The 22,459-nt window shown below is 33.1% G+C and overlaps 1 long non-coding RNA gene across 1 annotated transcript in view; it reads left to right on the top strand.

The window, feature by feature from the left end:
* LOC141498031 (uncharacterized) overlaps positions 1 to 22,459 on the top strand; it is a 185,793-nt gene that overhangs the window by 35,317 nt on the left and 128,017 nt on the right. Inside the window, exons 2-3 of the long non-coding RNA XR_012471526.1 lie at positions 3,484 to 3,544; positions 3,669 to 3,727. This is a non-coding gene — a long non-coding RNA (uncharacterized LOC141498031). The remainder of the gene's footprint in view (positions 1 to 3,483; positions 3,545 to 3,668; positions 3,728 to 22,459) is intronic.

The raw sequence follows: 22,459 nt of genomic DNA, 5'->3' as shown, positions 1-22,459 counted from the left end.
AGCATTTCCTTATACAAACAAATTCATACAAAACAGATTACATATTAATGTATACTATTATGATGATTTATTGTTTTCAAATACCTCTTGTCTGACATACCTAATTCAAAATTCTCCAAGAAACCTACCCCATCTTAATAACTAGAAGTTATTTCTTTAGAAAACTAATAGAACTTCATACCCTTGTACATTTATATATTCTAATATAGATAGTTATTTATGTACTTGCTTTGTTCTACCTCATTAGGTTATAAGTACCTTGAGGGCAGAGGTCAAATATTATTTACATTTCTGTAATTCCCGGAGTCAAATATATACAACTAGGATTTAGCAGATGTTTTGATTGCAAAATGGTTCAATATATATATTAATTAATTTGGTCTTAGGAAACATAAAGATGAAACTGATCTTAAATGGTGTGAAACTATAGCAAGTACCAATTCAAGTGTAAAGAACTATCACAATAAAATAAAACAAAATTTTAATGTAATACTACATTACACTACTCACACCTACCAAATACTACAAGAATTATTGTTATTAACAATAATAGCACTGGATGTTTCATTGGAGAGTATGGCTTGTGGAAATAATACCTAAAAGAGAAAAGAGAGTCATGCAGCAATCGGTATGGCCCCTTGAAAAGTTACATTTTGGAGTTTGCATGGGGCTGAAAAAATTAAAGAGTTTGTGCTGGCAAATATCACACTTTATTTCTGTTGAACTTATTTGAAGATTTGGGGATAGGAGGATTGGATAGGAGGACTGGGTAGACACATTCCTTGAGACTGCATTAGACAATCCAATTCTTCATATAATTGTTATTGTAAAACAATGTTGCTAGTTATCTAAAAACCTGTAAAGTATCTTTGTTTCCTTCTTTACGATATTGTTTGGATTCCCAACTTAAAATATCATGACTACCTTAGAAATTCTGTGTTCAATATCCTAAATGAATTATAGATAGTCTTGATGGATGAGAAATCAAGTTATTAATTTGGGATACATTTTTAACATTGGTTAGATCACACATTTAATTGGCAAAAGAAAATCTTGTTGGAGATGATCCTCATATCCTTTGTTTGTGAACTTGACAATCTCATTAATAGGACAAAGACTTCCTAAACAAATCAGATAGAATGCTATGAAAGGAGTCTGGAAAATCTGAGCTCAAATCGGTTCTCAGACACTTTTAAGCTGTGTGAACTTGGGCAAATCATTTAACTGCTTTTTGCCTAAGCTTCCTTAAAATCTGTATAATAATAGCTCTACCTTCTAGATTTGTTCCTAGGATCAAATGAGATAATATTTTTAGCATGCATAATAGGTACTACAAGAATGCTATAAAACAACAATAATAACAGCATCAATGATAAAACAATTATGTGGTAACATGAGTGAATTTTTTATGTATTACCATTTATTTTTGTTTTGATTATATGAAGGATAACAAGGCCTCTGTTTATTTGAGGAACTTCTTGGAATCTTTAACTGAACACTGCATTCACATTACTCAAAAGTGGTTCTCAACATTTTTCAGTAAAATTTTTGTAATTATTCTCATGAGCATCATCCTAACAACGATTTCTAATCAATGAAAAGCAGGATCTTGTACAACTCAAACATTAGGTGAGTCATATAAGAGGTGAAAAGAGGAAAAGTAGATTTCTGATTCCAAAAGATAATTTTAAAAATATTTTAGTCAAAGATAATTATTCAAAACTGTTTTATTTGTATGCTAAGCTAGAGATTATTATGGTGAAAAGGAAAATATTTTTAATATTGTATGTTCCTTTACAGATATCAAAAATAACTATAGAGCTTTTCTTTGACTACCTAAAAAAAATCACTGTGAAACTGAAAATCTTCACAAACCAATAATATATTTTTGCATTGTGTATCCTTACTGCCCATGAGAGATAGAAACATATTATAAATGAATTTTGGATTTCCCCTAGGCTACCACTATATTTTTCATTTACTTAGATGAATTCCTGCTATAGTTACATTGATGTAGGTAATACCTTGAAAGAAGACAATTATGTATCCAAACCTTCTAATCCTATGTGGCTCTAATATATGTCCTTCCCTAAGTATTCCACAATAGATATACATTTTGAGGTTTTTTCATAGATTATTACCACAGTTTCTGGCACATAGTAAGACAAGGAATGTTTCTTGACTGACTGGTAGGTGTCAATGGCACATACAAGATTCTATGACTCCTAGTGAATGACAGGTTCATCTTCTCTTTTAGTGAGCAATTCTTCAATGGCAAGATGCCATAATCCATCCACTTGTACCATGTGATTTTTTTTTGTTCTTGTTGGCTGATTCATAAACTGGTTTACTGGAAGAATAGCAATGCTCAAAAAACCAGATTGCATTTTGTTTCATGAAGAAAATTGGTTTATGAAAAAATCATAGTATAATTTTCCAAATAAAATACAAGAAAAGAAATCTAACCCTACTTTTTCTGGTTCAGTTCTGAAGTGTTCATTAAATTTCAGAGTTTGCTCAAGACATATTAATAACATATCAGTTTCACAAACTATTCCTCCAATTGGATATAACAATCTGGATGATAAATATTATTTATCCACTTAGTTTTTCCTTTTGTGGATTATTAGACAGAACTCTTTTGTATGATAATAAATTTCACTTATGAGGGTCTGTAACATTTTGGATTTTGATGCAATCAGCATCTTCAGATAAGAACATGTGAAGTATCCCACCCTCTGCAAGAAATCATTCTTCCTTTGTTTGATCCTCCTCCATTACAAATGCCTTGGTTAAAATGTATAAATCCTTAATTCATGATTCATGTGGTAATAAAAATAAGCATTTTATTTTTAACCAAAGTTGTTTGTCATTTTATTCATCCAGGAATCTTGTATAATTTTTAATAGATTCAAAGAGACACATTGTTGGAGAAGTTTTTAATGTGATATTTTATTTTTACCAAATCAACTCTTTTCTTTAATCTGTTTCTGTTCTTTACATAGGAAAACATATGTTGAGTGAAAGGTAGACTTGTCAATTTGAAGGTATATTAGAATCGATCTTTTCCCTAATCCTTTGCTATATATTCTATAGTTTTTTATCTATATGAATGATGTGAAGTTGTAGTCTGCTATAAAATGTTGTTGAGAAAATGTCTTCTTGTTGTCCTAAAGAGATTAATAGGAAAATGTTATAAATAAAATATTTTCAAAGGGAGAAATGCAAACTGAATTCTGATAAAAATATAAAACTTTTCTGATAATTATGTATATAATATAATTAAATATTCCAGTAGTTTAATTGAAAATAATACTATGCAACAACTGATTCAGAACTCAGATTACTAACTGCAGTAGATGCAGACAGACAATGAAATACATTTCTCAATAAAGAGGAGCACAGCACTGTAGAAAATTTCATGAACTGAAAGATCCAATTGGTTTGCCATTTGTGTTAACTCTGCTTCTTTATCACACACAGTGTAATGAAGAGGGAATATATTCCTTGTTCACTTCTCATAACTTCAAGTCTTCTTTTATCAGTAAGTTGTTTTAATAAATACCTTATAGATAAGGTACTATTCGCATATGAACTAAGACCTACTTTTCTCAATTGCTTTTTATAATATCCATGATTTTTACAAATGTTTGTTATCTCATTTTTAGATAGCTTAAGAAGTGATCACTCCATTCAAAAAATGTCATCACCAGCAAAGATTTCTTCTGTATGTATACACGATCTTTATTATTGGGGGGGAGGCATTCATATTGCACTCCTATAAGATTATGAATTTTAAAGTGTCAATGAATTTTTAAAAAATTGATGTAAAAATTCTTGTCAGATTTTTTTTCCAGTTTTTTATCTTTTTAATAGTCTTCCATTTTCCTCCTCAAGTGGTGTCAGATTTATCTGGTTAAATTTGGGTAACTTGCTTTTCCTTTCATGGATTTCTATTATTTTATGAGATGAATACTTCCAATAGATTTTATAAGCCAGTTTATATTATAGGATAATTTTGCCCTTGACTCATATTTTTCCACTTTACAAGATTCAATCTGTATTTAAGTATGTAGCAGGTACTTCACAAATGCTTGTGAGTTGAATTGAATCACTCAGTAACATTTTTATTAACCTTTAAAAAGAATATGAAAAGAAAGATTAACAAGAAATGAAAAGATAGGTAACATTTACAGAAATTTTTTAAATTTTGAAAAATTTTCTCTTTTACTCTAAGGTTAGAAATGTCATAAATTTGAAATATGTTCAACCTTTAAAATATCTTTTTAACATACTTCAGCGTTCCAAAGTAATTTCATAAATGATCATCTTCATATATTTGTTTTTTCCCCTGAAAATGGTCAGGTGTTTGGTTTCTTATATATTCAATCATTACGTGATTATTTTACCTAGATAACTGAAATTTTCAATTTAAGCTCCTTGATCTTTTAAATATTTTTTATTTTTATTGTATATGTAGCTACACATTACTGAACTTTAATGTACCTCACATCTATAATTTTTTTTATCCAATTATGAAATGGGCAGAGTTTAGAACAAAAGAAACCAAAATAATATAAAAAGGGCATTCTTAAAAAGATAATTTCCTCTACAATTTCAAGTAGTTATTAATAAAGTTACTTGTATAAAGGGAAAGATAAGATAATACATTATGGATAGCATGAAATTTTATCCAGTGATTACTTTCTGAGTTTACCTAGACTTGCTGGTTGGGTACCATTCTCAACTCATCATTTTATCTCACCTACAAATATGTTGCCAATTCCTGATTATTACAATATTTAAACAAGTTTCATATTTTCCTCCTTCTCTCTTTAACCCTTACACCACTCTGGTGCAGGCACTCATCACCACATGCCTAGAATTTTGTAATGGCCTTCTAGTTGATCATCCTGCCACAACTCCCTTCTTGCTCCAAGTCAGTCCTCTACTCAGCTATCAAAGCAGTCATCCTAAAGAGCACATTTGATGTTATTATCCTAGTCAATTCAATGAATTCCATTTCTACCCCATTACCTCTGGTATCAAATATATGTTATAAAAAGATTGCTTTTTTTCTTTTAAATGTCTTTCATAATATGGCCCCTTCCTTTGTTTGTAGTTTTCATATATCTTATTCCCCTTCTCAGGTCTACTATCTAGTGATATTGACCTGTATTTTTGTTTTTTTAAATCATATGATACTTCATTTCTTCATTTTGAATTTTTATTGATTCCTCCCCCAAGCCAAGAAAATTATGTTATCTCATCATTACCTCCTGAATTATCTGGCTTTCCTAAATTTCATCTAAATTTCTCCCTTTTGCAAGAAGTCTTTACCTTTTCCACTCAAGTTACTGCCTTGCCTCTGTGATTATCTCCCATTTCTCTCTCTCTCTCTCTCTCTCTCTCTCTCTCTCTCTCTCTCTCTCTCTCTCTTTCTCTCTCTTAGTCCTTTCTTTGTATCTGTGTGTCTATCTCTCTCTGTCTCTTTCTCTCTGTTTCTCCATCTTTCCGTCTTTCTCTGTCATATGTGTTTCTCTGTCTTTTTGTCTCTCTGTGTCTCTCTCTGTCTCTGTCTGTCTCTCATTCCCTCATTCTTTTCTCTCTTTCATATATTTTATATTTTGTTTTTAAATATTTGCTTGCATGCTGGTTCCATAATTAGACTGTAATATAGTAGAGAGTAGGGATCAGCTTTTGATTTTTTTTTGCATCCCTAGTATTTGTTATAGTGCCTGCCATATACTAGGCAAGTAATAAAAAATCTGTTCACTTGATTTATTACTTTGATCATTCCGCATTTTTCTTTTTTCTCATTCTATGACTTACTAGATTTTTTCTTCACAAACGTTTGAAAATAGATCAGACAAGTTTCTCTATACTTTCAAATGGGAAAGAGTTTTTTTTTTTTTAATTTGGTGTAGACTTTTTCTATCCAATGCCTCCAAAGATGGAAGAATATGTAGCAGGTAAGAACCAAGGTATGTAAGCCATGCATGAGCATGGCTATCTTGTCCTCTATTTCTGATTTGCAATAGTTTGATTCTCCTTATACAATATACTGGCATTCGACACGTAATAATTCTGAATTTAATGTTGATCCTGAATGAACTTTAATAACATAATAGAAAAACAATGGAGAACATACTTTTAAAGAAAGTTTGACAAAAAATATCAACATACTAAAAGACACCTAAACTTTTTAAGGCAAAAATCTGAGGACAGCAAAAAAAGAATAAAATATTTTTTAAAAGCTATAAAAATATTGTAATAAACTGCTCAATAAGGACAATGGAATCCTTTTTCTTGGATCTAGACAAATGTGTTGCATATGCTTACAGGGGAGGTAAGAATAGCAATGATTAAAATAGAGCTAATCTTAAAGAGAAGCCACTAAAATAAATGGAGATTGGAAAAAAAATTCTTGCAGGAGATAAGTCTTCAGCAAAATCTTGGAAGTAACCATGGAAGTCAAGAGACAGCTATGAGGAGAGAGTTCCAGATATTTGTGACAGTCAGTAAAATAAACTGAGGGACATGACTCCTGAGGCCACTTGTGAGTTAAATATTTAGATTCTCTCTCTCTCTCTCTCTCTCTCTCTCTCTCTCTCTCTCTCTCTCTCTCTCCAAGGCAATGGGATTAAGTGATTTGTCCAAGGTCACGCAGCTAAACAGTGCAAGTGTCTGAAGCTGAAGCTGTATTTGAACTCAGGTCCTTTTAACTCAAGAGCTGCTGCTCTATCCACTGTACCACCTAGCTGTCCTTAGTTGGATGGAACACTGGTCTTGGAGTCAGGAAGATCTAGCCTCAGAATCCAGGTTGACTTGCTAGCTGTGTTATCTTAGGCAAGTTACTTTGATTGCCTCGCATCCAGTGTCATTTCCAGTTGTCCTGATTCATATCTGGCCACTGAACCCAAATGGCTCTGCAGGAGAAAGTTAGGCTGATGTCTTAGCACAGATACACCCCCCTCCTGAATCAAAGGAAATTGATGTACCTGTTATGACATCATCTCCGTGATGTGATCTTCAGAAATGAAGGTTGAACATTATTACATGTAAATTAATGGAGGAATTAGGACAAAAACTAGTTATAAAATAAGCCAGAGATATTTTTCTATAATTTCACTTCATTCTTTTGTTTTTCTATATTTACCATATAACTTTCATTGCAGAAAATATTAGCCTTTATATTGAGAGACAGGACATCATGTTGAGAGGTAGCATGGTGTAATAGGTCTTCCACCTAGAGTCAGCAAGATCTGGGTTCAAATAAGCCTTCAGATATTTGAATACAGATGACTGTATGAGCCTGGAAAAGTCACTTGGACCGCATGCTTTCTGAGGTTTGTTTCAATTTAGAATCTGGAATCCTAAATGTTGAAGAATTTGCATATCAATGTTCTCTCCTCTTAAAGTTCCATGTTCTCTTCAAATAAGGCAAGTCTGTCTTGGAAAGAACAGTCATTTTATTTTTCCAGATTTCTCCCTGATAAAGACATTTTTAATTGAGTATGAATGCATTCTGACTTTCCTCTATTGATTCAAATTTCACTCAAACTTTTCCTCAATTGGCTAATTTCTTCAAATTGGAGGTTTGAGAAATTAATAATATATAAATAGATATATAGAGAAGATCACAAACTTTTCCTGTCATGGGTAGTATTGTTTGATTGGAGATAGAACTCCAAATTCCTTCCCTGCAACAGGTATGTGATATTCTTATTGTAGTATACATTTATATAGAAAGCTCTCCACCCCCCAAATATCATAACTTCAATTATGCTTGTACTTTTATAGTTTAAGCTTTTTCTGAAAATTAGATTTCATTTAGAATTCGTAGTAATCAGCATTCTTTTCACTCCAGCTAAAATATCAAGTTTATGCTAAATACAAAAGGTATTAGAAATTGTAGTGTATCAAGGAAAACATTTCTAACACACTAGAAATGAATTCATATATTATTTGGGTAACTATCAAATGTCCTTTCAAAGGATTTTTATTATAATTCAAGATTAGTTGAGCATAAGTTAATGGACTCTTGAAGCATTATCCAAATCTTATTATACTAGATTATAGGAGACTTTTTGATTAAAAAAAAATCACGAAGTCCCTAGAGTCAAGATATTTCTAAAAATAGGATTTCTTCATCAAATATTAAAATAAACTGGGCAATTGTGTCAGGTTTTTCTTTTTATGTTCTGGTAATTTTCATATGTTCTTACTATTGGAATTCAAAAGGCATGAATATTAATTATTTTGGATATTATTTTCTTGCTTATATTTTAGTAACATCTGACTCTTTATTTGGGAAACACACTAATTCTTTTAGTTTACTAAAATTAAGTGGGTACATGACTCCTAAAATAATTTCTGCTTTGCAAATATGAATGCATCAATTTTTCTGATACAGAGTCATAGCTAGATTGTTTTTGATTTTTCACCTGAAGAAAAGTAGTTGAAAAAGGTGTCGGTGTGAGTGTTTGTATATATGTGCTTACACTCATGTGGCAGAAGAGCAGAAAATAACTTGACCACAGGTATGCAGGCAATGATACTAGGGTCCTCATCCCTTCAAGAGATAAGGAAATGTAAATGGGAACTAGGAATAGAGGACAGTATTAGGATTCTTTTGGTTTTATATACATATATATATATATATATATATATATATATATATATACACATATATAAAATGACAGAGAGACAGAGAGAGAGAAAGAGACAGAGACAGAGAGACAGAGAGACATAGAGAGACAGAGAAAGCCATTCTAACTAGGAAAGCAAATGAATGAAAGGTAAGGCAGCCATACTTGCGTAACTGTGGGAAGAGATCCTACCTTACTTAGAAAAAGAATTTCCTTTCCTAATTCAGTTTGGAAGCATGCTCCTTGTATTCTACTTCTGAATACTGTTATCCTGGGGCATTGTCCCATTTGACTAATGCTAGTCACTACTCTGTGAGTGATTGCTTTTTGTCTTAAACAACATAATCTTCAACTTTATATAATATAATATACAGCTTTAAAAGATATATATATATATATGTATAGCATAATATATGATATGATGTAACAAAATACAAATCCTTTCAAACACAGCTAGATCAGATTTTTTTCTCTAAAAATCAATTTTGTTGCCTCAGACAAACTGAGATCTGTGTAAGACCTTAATTTAGAAAGGTCAAGGTCATCCAAGTTGTTTTGATTTATGTCTTACCACTGAACTGTACTGACTCAGGAGAGATCAAGTTTGAGGACTTTGCTTAGCCTTTCTTCACTTAAATCCAAACCAAATGTAAGTCAAGCCATCATTCTTGTGATGCCATTGATTTATTTCAAGAATGAAAGACATCAACCATACACTATATACACTTGCACAGGTATATATGTATTTATCTATTTCAAGATAAAATAGTAATTAGTAGATACTTCAAATCTAACATGCTCTACACTTGGCCCTGAATTCTTGATTTGTGATATTATGTCATTATTTAGTGATGCTAAATTACCTATAGGATAACCTATGTCTTCTTCCTGCTACACTGCTGACCTGAATATGTCCTCCCTATAAACACTAATCTGATCAACAAAACCCTTTCCAGAAAGAAATACAATCAACTTACATATAATTCCATTTTTCACCTGGCCTCTACTGCCACTTAAGTGCTTTGATCCTTTACTAGAATATAATTTCCATGGGGGCAGGAATTTTCTTGCTTCTTGAGCTTTTCACTTTGCTAAATTTTTCTGCAGTACAAGCACATAAAGAGAAATCTAGACAATTTAGTTTATTTTCTTGAATAATTATATTGGTTTCCACAATTGGTAAAATATTTGAATCTCAACAACAGTGTAATTGACTCTGGCCTTTCCATCATTTATAATATCTGTGTTTAATTTTGTCTGGCTAGAAAACAGAGTCAGAGTCAAAAAAAAAATCCATCATTGTATTGTCAATAATCCGACTGTGAGACCTTGGGTAGGTCATTTAATCTTTTAGTGTGTCCAGGAAGTACTCTAAATCAATAATTTACAGAACAATTACTTAAATGTATTGGTAGAATAAATCTACTCATCAGAATTTTCTTGTCATTGGAATAATGGTTTAAAAAGATTCAACTCACTTAAAACTCCACTACCACCACCATTTTGTCAACTTAATAATGAAATCTGAATTTTAGCATTTTAATTCACATTTATTATTATTTTTCAACATTTTAATGTGGTTTTGGTAAATAATATCTTTCTTTTGAATGTTGTTTGTTCATATAGTTTCCCCACTTATTTATTTGGGAATGCTTCTTTGTCCTCTTTATTTGCAACAACTCTCCATGCATATCACATGTAAGATTGTTAAAATTAGAAATTCTGAATACAAAAAGTATTTTTCTCAGTCATTTTGCAGCAGTTTGTTTAGGAAACTGCATTCAACTATTGTGTAAGTAAAATTATTTATTTTATCTTTTGTGATGATCATCTTTTGTTTGGATAAGAACTCTACTCCTAATCTTAGATATTAAAAAACTTGGTCCCTGGCTCCTCTAATATTTAAATGACTTTTTATATTTAAATCATATATATATATACATATATATATATATATGTTGCTTTTTGTAGTATGTGTAATGAAATATTGGTCTAAATTTATTCTCTGATAAAGTACTTTTCAGTTCTGACCAGAGTTCTTTTTTTCCTTTTTTTTTTTTAGATTTTTGCTAGGCAATGGGATTAAGTGACTTGCCCAAGGTCACACAGCTAGGTAATTATTAAGTGTCTAAGGCCAGATTTGAACTCAGGTACTCCTGACTCCAGGGTCGGTGCTCTATCCACTGCGCCACCTAGCTGCCCCCTGACCAGAGTACTTCCTGAATATTTGAGTAATTTGTGTTAATGGTTTTATAAGAAACTACGTGACTGAACTTATTTACTTTTAATTGTTGTTTATCTAATCTGTTCTAATGAGACACAGTTTTTGAACCAATGCCAAATAATTTTGATGGTTACTACTCAGTAATATCATTTGAGAACTGGTAAAGCTAAGTTCTCTTTACGTTTAGTTTTAAGAATATTTCCTTGAAATCTTCAGTTTTTATTACTATAAATGAATTATTATTGTTTTGTATAGTTTCAGAAAACAACCCTTTGGTTATATCATTGTCCTGGCATTAAGTTTATAAATTAAATTAAGAGGTATCATAATTTTTTATTACTTTAGTCTGACAGATATAAAAAAGTGAATATCCCTTTATATAGTTCTATAGAGTCTTTTATAGTTGTGTCTATAGAAATCATGAATGTGTTTTGGTTGATTAGGTCATGAATATTTCATGTAATTGTGGTTACTTCAAATGAGATTTCTTCTTTTATTAGTAACTTACAGTATAACTGATAATTTCATGAATTTATTTTCTACTATTCTCTTTTATGGAAGGTATTAATTTTCTTGTTCAATTTTTTGAAATTGATTGTGGCTTTGATAGATTATGATGTCTCTTTCAAAAATAGTTGTTTTTTATTTTTTCCCTTAATATATTTATTTCCTCAATTTTTTTTCATATCATATTCTCATAGCATGTAAAGCATGATATCAAATAAAAAAATACAGGACTCTTTTGAAGTCCTGTAATTAAAGCAAGTAAGTACACTTTGAATCCTTTAAAAAGGATTTATTGGAGGGCAAGTTTGATGCCAACAGCTGTGGTAAGTTTAGCTTACGTAGTGTATATTAAAATTACTGAAGCTAAAAGGCTTGTAGTTGAATATTGGGATAGAGCTGGCAATCCCACACATGGCAAGCACCACCTGTCCAGCCCCTGCCTCTTGGGGCTTCTTCAATGCTCTAAGCTGAATGTTCCACAAGGCAGAAGTGTTTACCTTGAAAAATTATCATTCAAAGCAGGTTTGAGTCACCTGGATAACCCAGATAGGAATAATGGAATAGAACCAGGTTCTACTCTTTTAGTTTTGACCTGAGGACATTGTATTATGTCACTTGAGGTGGAAATCTTGGACTGGCACAAGACAAAGCAGAGCAAAAGCTTTTGCCAAGAATGTTTTCCTTAATCAAGAACTAATATTGGATATGTGAAGATGATCAGACATGTAGTTCTGACAATAAATGATTCAGACTAGTAATTAGTCCAACCCATTAGTAAGCATTATTCAAAGACTAACCAGGCCGTCTCCATGATATTAAAGTCTTTTGATTCATGGGTGAGTATGGTTGCAGACCTGAGTAGAAGGATTCAATCACTTTACTGATGATTGAATCTAAACCATCTAGAGATCATGTTGTCACAATGTAGTCTTCAAAAATCACCATTGCTGGTGCACCTGGTGTTTCATCCATAAAACCAAGGGCTCCCACAGCATCCAGATATCATCATAAGTCCTGCTTCCTATTAAATTAGGTCAAGGTGAGAAATGGTCCTGGAAAAATTATGAGAAGGATGCCTTTGAACAACACTCTTTTTATTATAATAAACATAATATGTAAGTCATGTCATCGTATATGTGATGACATGGTCCTCTTCAATTCAACTATTATCAAATATCTTGATAACATTTTCTGCTTTTTAAAGGACCAGTCTAGCAAAAAAAAAAAAAACAAACCTGTAACTAAGTATAGAAAGTCTCATCATCAGTAGATTGCAAGCTTTGTGATGATTTCTTTGGTAGTGAAAATATAAAGAAAATGCAGAGAAAAAACAAAATGGTTAAAAGTCCTGTGTTATTCCCACTTTTACTTTAGAAGAAAAACTACTGGTCATAAGGGAAGAAGATGCTAAGCGCCACAAGTTTTTAGGTCATTTATAACTTGATCTTAGTTGTTGGTATTCTAAGTGTGAGATCCTGTCCAATGATAAATGAGTGAGTAAGCCAGCAGAAGATCTGACTGATATCAATGTTTACATTCTTTCAAGAACTATAACCACAAGATAAAAGGAGGTGCAATTAAATGGAAGGAAGGTTTTCTAGCTCTCCTTAGGGGGGGAGATGCAACTGGCAAAGTTTATTGAATTGTGTTATTCACTAGTAATAAAACAAAAAATATCATTTAATGCAAAATTTGGTTTGATATCATAGGGATCACAATTCAGAAAGATCAGCATAGCAATGATTATGCTTTATGAAATTATTTTTATAGAAGTTAATGAAGTAGAAAAAAATCTGTGAAAAATTCAATAGGAGACTCAAAATTAAGTCTATATATATATATACATATATATATATATATATAATGATGCACAGTGAATTCATTGCAATTCATGACTTAGAAGAAATGAAAGAATCAAAACATAGATTACCCAGAGATATGTATATTATCAAGATAATTATCTTTAATAAAAATAGTAGGAGGTACTGGTTATGCTGATCATCAAATGCTATTTCAGGAAAATGAAGAATGGATGAAATAATGGACAACAATATGAAATATAACAATTTTCTGAAGCACAACCAACATATATAATTTTCATAATGAAAGAATCTAGAATTTGCCACATCCAGTAAATGCTACATCTTCTTTTTAAGCAGGTTATCAAGGGAAATACATATTTAGAATTAAAACTCATTAAAAAAACTCATAGGGGAGGATGATGAGGGATACATAGCAATATTTCTTCATTGGATACCAAGCATACTGGAGAGTTAAGGAAATTTAAAGAAGTCTTGTCAAGAACCTCTACTAAAGAAAATTTCCCAGATGAAAATGCAAGTAGGGTCCCAATGAAAAAAGATAAAAAATACATATAGAGCAATTTTTATGACAACAATTTTTTCAACATCAAGAACAAATATGTGCTTCTTGAGGAAGTGGAAATAGTACTGAAAATAAAACAAACAAATTTAGGGGAAAAGGTGAACTATATTGTAGGTGACAACTTTTAGGTTACTGAGGAATTGATTTTCAAGTTATCTAAAAGAAACAAAGATGGAAAATATATGGGGAAAATGACTTTTCAGTAAAAGGAAACTATCAGTAACTACCTATCATTTATCTTTTTCCTATCTCTATACAATTTCAGTGGAAAACTATGCAATAATCGAAGACAACATAAATGAAGTATTTGGAAGATAAAACAATTTTTGCTCAAAATATTACATAGAAGAAAGCATGCAAGATCCCTTCTGTGCTTATTGTTTTTGTCTACAAAAAGAATATTTGATTTAGTAAAAGGCTGCCTTGAAGGCTATCCCCCAACATAGTTTTACCTTTTGAGATGAAAAAAACTATGCAAGGTTCTTTGAAGAAAACAAAACAAAACAAAAGGAATGACTTTGTTTAGTCACTCATTGATCATTATCATCAAAATAAGGCATTAAATGGGCACATACACTCTTCAAAGATGTTGACCATTGTCATGGTAACCCATAACCTCATTCTACATCTTTGCTATGACTTCCAGGACTTTTTACTTCAGTATCCCCTCTCCCTCCTGAGCTGGTTACTGCATATTTTCCCCTTTTCCCTATTTTGGCCCTTGGAAATTTCAGGATAATTTTACACTACTTTGTCCACTCTTGAAATCCTTATCCCCTTGCCTTATTACTAATTAATCCTTAGCAAACTCAAATTCAGAGTTACTCTTATTGACTTTCTTTTTCATATTCTTGTGCTGATGTACTAATCTGTAGGAAGTCACTGGTTTGGTTCTCTATACTTTTATAGTACTTAATACTTAGTCCTTCCCAATAAATTCAAACTTCCTCTGTCCACTGCAATTATTTCATTCTTTCTTGACTCTTCTCAAGTCTCCCAATGAATCTTCTCCCTTCACTCTTTATATCGAGGACATCAACTCATACTTTTTTTTTTTTAACTCATGCTTCTTTGAAGCAATTAAAGTTATTCACTCTTCCCCCTCCTCCCTTTTCTCACACAACTCAGACATTTTCTCCCACTCTTCTCCTATTCACTTTGGTTTCAGATAAAGAGATGGTCCTTCTCCTTTTCTTGGCCAGTATCTATACAAATATTTCTTCGATTTCAAACTCCTTCCTTCTTCTCCACCAGATTGGTTGCACTTATCTTTTTGAATCTGTAGTTTCTCACTTCCTACTGGATTCTTTCCTGCTGCCTACAGACAAACCCATGTTTTCCTCATCTTTAAAAAAAAAGATCAAACAAAAAAAAATCTTCACTTCATCTCAGTATTCCCATTAGCTTTTTTTTATATTTCTCTTCCCTTCTCAGCTGAATCTTTGAGAAAGATACTGAGTTGAAATCTCTACTTCCTCTCCTTAATTCTAGTTTTTGATATTAACATTCAGATAAAATTTATCTCTTCAAAAATATCAATGATCTCTTAATTGTTAATTGCAAAATGTCTTTTCTAAATTTATATGCTTCTTATCCTCTCTCTCTAGCCTCCCACATTCTTGATTAATACTCTTAGATACTGTTGGACTATCACAAAAGAATTTTACAGCAGAAATCTTCAAAATTATACAATGGAATGGGAAATATAAAATATATATAAATACCTTTGTCTATTAATTGTTTATTATCACAGCACCCTCCACTCCTACTTCTATCCTTTTATAAAGAAGCATTTTACTCAGTTGGAGAAAATAAGGTCTTAAAATGATTGTCAAATACATTACAAATGCATATCTTAAAATCATAAAATATCTTTTGATAAATGTAATTAAGATGATAACTTTGTTCACCGATCTGAGGGGTATCATAAAAAAAATTAAAAGAGAGGATCAGAAAGGTCAAGTGATTCGTCTAGGGTCACACATATACTAAATGCTTAAATTACAATTTGAACTCAGTTTTTCTGGACTCCAACTACAATATTTTGTTTACCATGTCACTTGGTCTCCTCAAGGGAAATACCAGTCTATTTTTATTATATTTTGTTTGATACTTTGATCACAGTAAAGTTTGTTGATTATTTTGTAATAAATAGTCATGAACATATGAATAAATTGTTACCCAAAAGTTTGTCCTTTTGTTTTAAAACCACATTTTTGTTTTTTTATAGATTCATCGGTGACTAGGTTACCAAGTCAACTCATTCCAGGCTTCTGATATTTTAATTTATTTTATATTGGATATTTGTTTAAATAGCAGTCTTGTTCAATTATTATATACATTAATGCACACATTCAGTTTTCAGAAAATATGATTAACTTGGCATTCTTGTTCATTTTGCTAAAACAACTTCACTGAAAAATTCTGACATAGTATTCAAACATAGGAACAAAACATTTTATGGTGTGTTATTTTTTCATTTTTAAAAGATTTTCATTCACAGAATATTTCTAGACTCTAATATATGAAATAACAATTTTAGAGGTAAACATAAACAGAAGCCAGGTCTCATAATTAGTTATGCAATACATATTTTTAGTTAAGAAGCAGCATGCTATAGTAGAAGGGATAATAAATTTGGTGTCAAGAGACTTGACTTCGAATGCCAACTCTGAGGTCATTTAATCATTATAACTATAATTTATATAAATTTGAAAAGTATTATATATATATATTATTTGATTCTCATAACAATCTGGTAAAGAAAGTTCTTATTCTGTTAATATTTCATTTTTATAGATGAAGTTGAAAAAAGATTAAATGATTTGCCTATGATCACATATTTTAAATGTAAAAGGCTAGAACTAAACCTAGAATTTTGAGATTTCAGGTTTAGGACTAGTTAAAAGACCTTGAGAAATATATTTATTTATAAAATGAAAATAATAATTGGCTAATAATTTAGCAAGTTATTTCAAGGAAAGTGTTTCATTAACATGAAAATCACTATAAAATGTGACTTTTCATTACATTTATATTATTTTTATTTATTATATTTAACTTTTTCTTTATCTTAATATTCAATTAATTCTCCAAATCTTATTAATTTCATATATCTTATCCATGGCTTCTTCTCTATTCCCACTACCATTTCTTTTGGAGGTCTTCATTACTATCTTCCTAAATGATTGCAATAGTCTAGTGACAAGTCTTTCTCCTATCTATTCTTTTCCAATCACTCCACTCACAATTCCTTGCCCAAAGGTATGAAGCCTTTGCCAGATGACTCTTCCTTATGTCTGGATCTGATAAAATTACTCCTCTATTAAAAGTTCTTCAAGTATTCCTTACTACTTCTGGAATAAATTATTTAGAATGACATCCAAAGTACTCTGTAATCTTTTTCCCCAATTTCAAGTCTTATGTCATTCTTTTCCTTTCCACATTTTCCACTCTCCAATCAAACAATATTATTGACTATCTTCATATTTATCATCAAATGGTTTCCATATTTGCAGGGCATTCAATTATTACTTGTGATGGAAAAGTGACATAGGGTTCATAATTTAGCCTTCCACCCTTGGGCTAACGTATTTATTTTGGGGATGCTTAAGTAATTTTAAATAGTGTGATTAGCTTCTCTGTCAACACATGAATGAATAACCCTTTCAATCTGGAGAGAAAAAGAAATTGAAATTGTTTTGTCTGAAATTCTTCCATGGAACCAGTTTAAATCTATGTACAGAAACTTTGTTAAACAATATTCTGAATAACGGTTGAAGGCTTTTACAGAGAATAATTTATAATGACCTCACTTAAGACAATTTTAAAAGTTATATGCTGATAGCTGAGAGCTACTTAGGATATTCTAATAGAAGCTCCCATGAATGTCAGGAGCAATCTCTCACCAATTAAAGAAGTCAAATAAACAGCAACAGGACAGGGAAAAGTGTGATGGCAAACTTTCAATATCTTCTAAAAAGTGTATTGAGTTCTTCTAGGAGAGAAATAATCATAAGAAATTTAATAGTATGAGATATTTTACTTCACATTTTTCTTCTGATTTTGTCTATGGAAGAGAAAAAATTGAACTACAAGGGATAGCAGCTTGTATTAATGAGAAATTACTTAGGAAAAGACAGCCATAGTAGGTTTAGTGAATAGAGGTGAATTTGGAATAAGAAAGACTTGGTTTTACATCTTGCCTCAATAATAAGTAGGTGTATATATCTGTGTAAGTCATTTAACTTCTTTCTTTACCTATTTCCTCATCTGTAAAGTGGGGATAACAATAACACTCATTTCACCGGGTTATTTTAAAGATCAATTAACATAATGGATATAAAATCTTTAAAAATCTTCATGTACTACAGAAATGAGTTGGTTTTTATTTTTTAAATAGAAAACAACTCCTCAAGCCTAAATTAGAGAGAAGTATTGCATGCAAAAACTGGGAAAGGATTTTGGAAGCTTCCATGAGCCCCTGACTTTTATTTCTTCCTGAAAAAAAACTAAATAGTGGGATGGTGAAAGAATTTTTTTTTATTTACATATGTCAAGGAGAGAATAACTAATATTCTTGACAAAGGAAGAATCTCAATGAAGAGAATAGTATTGTGTAATAGTTCACTACATGACCAATTGGTCTTCAGACTGAAGAAAGCACAAATGGTTTGCTGAGTTTGACAAGAATATAAGTTTTACATACTGGGAATACAAATACAAGCTTAGTGGTATAATTTTGCATACTGGAAATGCATATTCAAGCAGAGGCAGTCCTTGCCATCAGGGAACTTATATTCTTTTAATTTTTTTTATTTTGTGACAATGGGATTAAGTAACTTACCCAAGATCATACTGCTGGGTAATTATTAAGTCTAGGGCTGGATTTGAACTCAGGTCTTCCTTACTCCAGGGCCAGTGCTCATCCACTACACCACCTAGCTGCCCTAAACTTATATTCTTTAGAAAGTCCAGGGGATGGAGCCAAGATGGCAACAAAAATGGATCCTCTCTTAGGTGTTCTCTCATAAAACTTATAAACTAAGGACTCTAAATTTTTGAGAGACAGAACCCACAGAGGGACCCAGTGAGGCAGTTCTTCTACTCAAGGAAACCTGGAAAAGAGAAGAAAGGCTCTGCTCCCCGGGGTTGGAGGGGTGGCCCGCCAGAGGGGTGGCCCACCAGAGTGAAAGAACTTCAGTCTCCTGGAGGCAGCCCCAGGGTGCTGGAAGCTGTGGCTCACAACAGGGGGTAGGGGTGGGGGTTCCCTGATCTATGCCCGGGGGAGCATTGGGCACAACTTGGGGGAACAGTGAGGACCTCTGCCAGAGCGAGCACGTGAAGCCCAGCCCTCAGGGCACACAGCAAGCAGCATGGCCAAGTCAGTCTAGATCCAGGAAACAGAAACAGGCAGAGCTGGTAAGCAGGAGCCCCCAGGGCAGGAGACCGTTGAAACTAAGGAGGGGAGTGAAGAGAGACTGAGGAGCTCTGGCCCTGGAACAAGACTCTGGGGTTCTGACCACATTCAGATCCTGATCACAGTCTAGGCCCCCCATAGAAGAGCAGCCCCCCCCCCCAATTCAGCCCCGTGGCAGAGGTGGGTGCTTATGGTCATTCACATACCAGGAGGGAAGACAGAGCCTCACATACAGAGATCCTTGTGGGAGTGTCCCAAAAAGCTCAGGAAGGACCCCCAAAACAGTCTTAGGCTGGGAAAATGATCAAGCAGAGAAACAAGAGGAACACCATTGAGAAATATTTTGCCTGTGAGAACAAGAAGGATCAAAACACTTAGTCTGAAGATGAGGAAGCACAATCTCCTGTATCTAAAGACTCCAAGAAAAACAGAAATTGGGTTCAGGCTATGACAGAGCTCAAAAAAGACTTTGAAAATCAAATGAGGGAGTTAGAAGAAAAACTGGGAAAAGAAATGAGAAAGATGCAGGAAAAACATGAAAATGAAGTCAAGCAGCTTAGTCAAGGAAATCCAAAAAATGCTGAAGAAAATAGCATGCTAAAAATCAACTTAGGTCAAATGGATAAAACAGTTCAAAAACTTATTGAGGAGAAGAATGCTTTAAAAAGCAGAATTGGCCAGATGGAAAAAAGAGATAAGAAAGCTCTCTGAGGAAAACAAATCCTTCAGACAAAGAATAGAACTCAGGGAGATTGATGAATTTACCAGAAATCAGGAATCAATACTTCAAACCAAAAGAATGAAAAATTAGAAGAAAATGTGAAACATGTTATTGAAAAAACAACTGATATGGAAAACAGATTTAGGAAAGATAATTTAAAAATTATTGGAATACCTGAAAGTCATGACTAGGAAAAGAGCCTTGACATAATTTTCAAAGAATTACTACAGGAGAATTGCCCTGATATCCTAGAAGCAGAGGGCAAAATAGAAATGGAGAGAATCCACGGATCTCCCTGAGAAAGAGATCCCAAAAAAACAACCCCCCAGGAATATTATAGCCAAGTTCCAGAACTCCCAAGTCAAAGAGAAAATATTACAAGCAGCCAGAAGGACACAATTCAAATACCATGGAGCTGCAATCAGGATTTCACAGGACTTAGCAGCAACTACATTAAAAGCTCGTAGGGCTTGGAATATAATATATTGGAAGGCAAAAGAGCTGAGAATGCAACTGAGAATCAACTACCCAGTAAAACTGAATGTCCTCTTCCAGGGAAAAAATGGACTTTCAATGAACCAGGGGAATTTCAAATGTTCCTGTTGGGATGGACAGAGCTGAACAGAAGGTTTGATCTTCAAATACAGGACTCAGGTGAAGCATAGAAATTGGAGAAGGGGAAAATATGTGGGACTTAATGATGGTGAACTGCATGTATTCCTGTATAGAAAAATGACACTGATAATACTCATATGAACCTTCTCAATTAACAGAGCAGGTAGAAGGAGCTTTTATAGATGAAGCACAGGAGAAAGCTGAATTTGAAGATAAAATATGGTGTAAAAATGGAGTCAATAGAAAAAAAGGGAAATGTAATGGGAGAAAGAAAAAGGAGAGGGGGAATGGGCCAAGATGTTTCATATAACAAAATTTTTCTTTATTACAATGAGCTATGGCAATGATATGGAAGGGGGGAAGGTGATGGGGAATGAGGGAATCTTTGCTCTCATCAGAGGTGGCTAGGAGAGGGAACAGCATATATACTCAATGGGGTATAGACATCTGGAGTAAGATGGAGAGAGGGGAGGGACGGGGGAAGGGGTAGGTATGTGAATGAAGGAGGAGAGGATGGGCCATGGGGGAAGAGTGGTCAGATATAATACATTTTCTTTTTTTACTTCTTGCAAGGGGCTGGGATTGGATGGCCTGTCTGGGATCATTGGGCCAGGTGGATGCGGGGCCTAAGGGGTGGTATGGAGGCTTGGGGCCTCTTGGCCCCAGGGCCAGGGATCTGTCTGTTGTGCCACTAAGCTACCCTACAGCAGAGTCAGAGTGAAAGGAGAGAGAAAATATAGTACATGGTAGTGGAGAAATAAGAAAGGAGGGAGTTGTGATCAGCAATGGCAATGGTGGAAAAATATGGAAGTAACTTTTGTGATGGACTTATTATAAAGAATGTGATCCACGCACGACAGAGATGGTGGTGTTGGAACACAGACTGAAGCACATTTATTATTATTATTATTATTTTGGGTGAGGGGTGCAGGACAAATGAGGTTGGGTGGCCTGCCTGTGGCCAAATAGCAGGGTGATCATTGGGCATCTGAGGCTGGATTTGGACCTGGGTGCTCCTGGCTCAAGGGCCAGTGCTCTGTCCACCACCCAGCTGCCCCTAGTATTATTACTATTTTATTTTGTTTTAGGTCTTTTTTTTCTTTTTTTGGATTTTTTGCAGGGCAGTGGGGTTGGGGTGGCTTGCATATCACATAGCTGGGTGATTGTTGGGTGTATGGGGCTGGATATGGGCTCAGGTGCTCCAGGCTCCAGGGCTGGTGCTCCATACACTGTGCCACCTGGACATACCTACAATTATTAATATTATTTTTTAATTTTAATTTTTTTCTCTCCCCTTTACTTTATCACTCAAGCAAGTCTATATTTTTTTGGGGGAGGGGTATTTTGTTTACTCTTAAACAAGAATATTTTATTAATGTATAAAAAACATTTGTACAAAAAGAGCATAAATAAATATTAAATTACAAAAAGGTCCATAAAAGGAAACTTGAAAATGCATTGGAAGACCCAATTACTCTTTCAGTTTCAAATTTAATAAGCACTTAATGTATTTTGGGCACTGTGCTAAGTTCTGGGGATACACAAAGTAAGTAGCAGAAGTCAATCTCTGCTTTTGAAGATTTTACAATCTAAATTCCTTTAGATTATAAGAGACAACAGGGAAGGAAATATTTTCAAACTATATGTAGGATAAATAGGTAATAATTAAAAGAAGAAAAGCACTAGAATTAAATATGACTGAAAAAGACTTCCCATAGAAGTCATGACTTTAATTGGCATATAAAAGAGGCAAGAGGGGGAAGCTAGGTGGCATAGTGGATAAAGCACTGACCCTGGAGTCAAGACTACCTGGGTTCAAATCCGGTCTCAGACACTTAATAATTACCTAGTTGTGTGGCCTTGGGCAAGCAACTTAACCCTGTTTGCCTTGCAAAAACCTAAAAAACAAACAAAAAAAAGAGGCAAGGGAGGTCGGC

This window comes from Macrotis lagotis, chromosome X, assembly GCF_037893015.1.
Source record: "Macrotis lagotis isolate mMagLag1 chromosome X, bilby.v1.9.chrom.fasta, whole genome shotgun sequence".
NCBI classification, from domain to species: Eukaryota; Metazoa; Chordata; class Mammalia; order Peramelemorphia; family Peramelidae; genus Macrotis; species Macrotis lagotis.
This window is presented reverse-complemented; position numbering and strand designations above follow the sequence as displayed.